Below are 3529 nucleotides of genomic sequence, written 5' to 3'. Positions count from 1 at the left end.
AATGGTAAATTCAAAACAGCCTCTACAGGAAAACAACGCACGCGAAACAAGAACTTAACTACAGAAGCAAACATCCCTACACATACAAACAAATCTGCATCAGGATGCTATTTCAACGATCCACTACACACTGCAGCACCCAGGAACTGTAAAGATCAATAAATAACTCTACAGCGCATTTAAGAAGAATGAGTAGCCAACAGACACGCAAAAGATTGGTTCCCTGACCGGGAATCGAACCCGGGCCACAGCAGTGAGAGCGCTGAATCCTAACCACTAGACCACCAGGGAGATATGCAAGCACTATGCTACCTCTACTGAGAATTGCTTCTCTGCCCGGGAATCGAACCCGTGCCGCGATGGTAAGAAGTCTTTCACCTGAACATCCACCAATGTAATTTTTTGCATCCATTGCTCCCGATGCGATCTCTACAACTTTGGGGAGACTGGAGAGTCATGTCACATCTCCGGGACACTGGCACCAATCAACCCCATCGTCCTATGCCCAACATTTCAAACCCCCCCCCGCCCACTCTGCCAAGGACATACATGTCCTGGGCCTGCTTCACCGCCACCCCCTCCCCACCTGACGCCTGGAGGAAGAACACCTCATCTTCCGCCTCAGAACACTTCAACCCCAGGGCATCAATGTGGACTTCACCAGTTTCCTCATTTCCCCTCCCCGCACCTTACTTCAGTTTTAAACTTCCAGCTCAACACTGACCTCATGACCTGTTCTACTTGCCAAGCTCCCTTCCCACCTATCCGCTCCACTCTCCTCTCTGACCTATCACCTCCATACCCACCAATATTCACCTATTTTACTCTTTGCTACCTTCGCCCCAGCACACCCCCCATCCCCAATTTATCTCTCCAACCTGGAGGCGTCCTACCTCTACTCCTGATGAACGGCCTTTGCCTGAAACTTCGACTTTCCTGCTCCTCGGAAGCTGCTTGACCTGTTGTGCTTTTCCAGCACCACTCTGATCTAAACTCTGGCTTCCAGCATCTCCAATCCTCAGTTTTGCCTACCCAATAAACCCAGAATGCCGATTTCTCATTAACAAATTGACACAAGCAGACACAACGTGTGCAGAATCCCTAGCCGCAATACCTTACATTAAATACATCTGTTAAATGATGTCCAGACAACTCAAACCCCTCAGCATCATGGTAGCCCACAAACCTACCAACACACTTGAACAGGGGCTAATGAACCTGAAATACCCGATACAAACAACCAGCAAACGAATGTTAATTACAAAATACCATGCAAGGAAATATATACATGAACTCTGCCGCACGGGTCTCTGTGGCAAGAAATGCTGGGATGAGATAAGGAAGATATTTTCAAGCAAAAAAGAATTGACACTGACTGGACAACCATTTAAAATCACCCCTGTCAGCCCAGGATGGAAGACCCGAAGGAATGAACATTTTTCTTATTTCCTGAAGATTTACAAAGCTGAGACTGTGTTTTGGTGTTTGTCGGCTTTCCACTCCCAGGAGCCGCAGTGGTTGGGGCGGTGAGTTGGGGAAAGTGAAATGTGCCCGTGAGCAGCGTGTGGGTATCTTTCAGCTTCCCCTCCTCTGACAACGCTGTGACTTGACTTTGATGTTCTCAGGAACAGTCACTGACGCGAGACAGTGAAAAGAGTCTCATTCCCGCAGATCGGGAATTCAAACCGTATGCCGGCTTCAGGACAATGAGAAAGATTAATTGGGGTATGTGAAGAAGCTGTGAGCTGCATTTCAAACAGGTAGCTGGAGTCAGATGCGTCATCCATTGCGGCCCCGGCCCTGTGCGGACCTGACGCCGCCATGCTGCAGAGTTCTGACGTTAACACGGACATGCGCAGCAATGGGAACATTCACAAGGTGAACAACCCAAGATAATCACCGTCACTGCTTCCCTTCCATAGTAGAACTTTGTGAAGCAGTATCTTTCACTGGCAAATAAAACACCTTTGTCCTCAGGTGCCTGCTTCATTTCGATCACGATTTCACGCCCCTCATTGTTCTAGTCTCATTTCCAAATACTTGACTCATTGCCTCAAAAGCAGCTCTGTGGATATCTGCTTGTACCACCCTGACAGGCAGTGGGTTGCAGATTCCCGACCAGTCCTAACATGAGTGAAATATCTTTCACCCTCCACTGATTTGAATCTGAAAGAAGAAACCGGGGAACAGTCTCCCTTTCTTTTTGACGACATTTCTCATTTTGTAGTCGGCAGGCTTCACACCTGCGTGGGGAAATCGCAGTTTTTAAATCCTTATGTTCAGCAGCACAAGAAAACTGTAGGTCAGCAATCGTATTTCGAGAGTGGTACTTCCAGCTCTGGTAGTCCTGCTGGGTCACCAGAGAGGGAGGGAGAGAATATGTCACATCTAAAAAGCAAACCGAAAAGTTTTTGTTTGTTCCGTCAGTTGAGTGGGTTCTGCACTCAGATGAGACTGGAAACTGATTTTAATGGCTCAGAATTGAACACTACAATGGAACACATTACATTTCAAGAGTGTTGAAAGGGCAAATCAAACTGTAACCTTGGAGAGATATGCTTCCATTTCTAACCTTGGGGAATCCAAATGAGACATTTTTACTGATCACTCCATTTCAGAGTGCTGCTCTTTCATCAGGTGGTCGTGGACAATAAGATCATGATCACAGAATTTATAGCCAAAGGAGTCCACGGTCATGGAGATGTCCTTCACTAAACAATTTTAGATTAAATCTTTCATATGTTAGAATGGGCTTCTGTTCTTTGGTACATTAATCCCAGAACTTGTTTTAAATTACCTTCAAGAACTTCATTTAAATGCAGAGCTTTTTGGACAACAATGCCAGTCTGACTCGATATTGGGACACAGACAGAATTCACACCTAATTTTAGAAAAGCCCTACATTTAAATGACTTTCTGAAATGGCTGATCTTTAACATCATGCTGATGACGTCCTTTTGTTCTTGGCCAATCTGGAGGAGTCCGTTCCTCGATTGATTCAAACAATTAATTTATTTGGCAGTGTTTTGGGCTGCAGGATCAACTTTACAAAATCGGAAGGCGTGCCGATGTGGGGGGAGAATTAGTGGAGGTGCCTGATCATATTTCAAGTAACAATATGCAGGAATACACAGAGAAGGTAAGTGAATGATACGAATAGAGACACACGTTTACTTACTTTGTCGAACCAGCAGAGTGAAGGTGGGCCGCATGGCGTCCGTCTGCGCTGTGACACATGCTGTGATTCAGAGTGAAATCACAGTTCGACCAACAAAATGTGGGAAGTGCGAAAAAAGTTTATATTTACACCGTCTCCATACGTCTGTGAAACAGCATATTACACGACAGCAGTGGAGGTCTTTGACACCAGTTTCGAACGTGTCTCCTTGAGCAGCTTCTCAGATGGCAATGAACCGGTGAAGTTGAAACACATGACTTGCTGTTTTTGTCCATTTCCTGCAGTAAAGAAACCAACAGCCGTGTAACAAAAGACTTTCTGCAGGATTGCTGTGTCAAGACAAATTCTGAA

At 45.8% G+C, this 3529-nt stretch overlaps 1 non-coding gene across 1 annotated transcript; it reads right to left on the bottom strand.

Annotated features, from left to right (window-relative positions):
• Positions 1-219: 219 nt before the first annotated feature.
• trnae-cuc (transfer RNA glutamic acid (anticodon CUC)) lies at positions 220-291 on the bottom strand. Its single transcript has one exon. It is a non-coding gene; the product is annotated as a tRNA-Glu (tRNA).
• Positions 292-3529: the final 3238 nt, after the last annotated feature.

This window comes from Chiloscyllium punctatum, chromosome 36 (genome assembly GCF_047496795.1).
Source record: "Chiloscyllium punctatum isolate Juve2018m chromosome 36, sChiPun1.3, whole genome shotgun sequence".
Classification (NCBI taxonomy): Eukaryota; Metazoa; Chordata; class Chondrichthyes; order Orectolobiformes; family Hemiscylliidae; genus Chiloscyllium; species Chiloscyllium punctatum.
The sequence above is the reverse complement of the archived record's forward strand: the minus strand, read 5'-3'. Positions and strand labels throughout refer to the sequence as shown.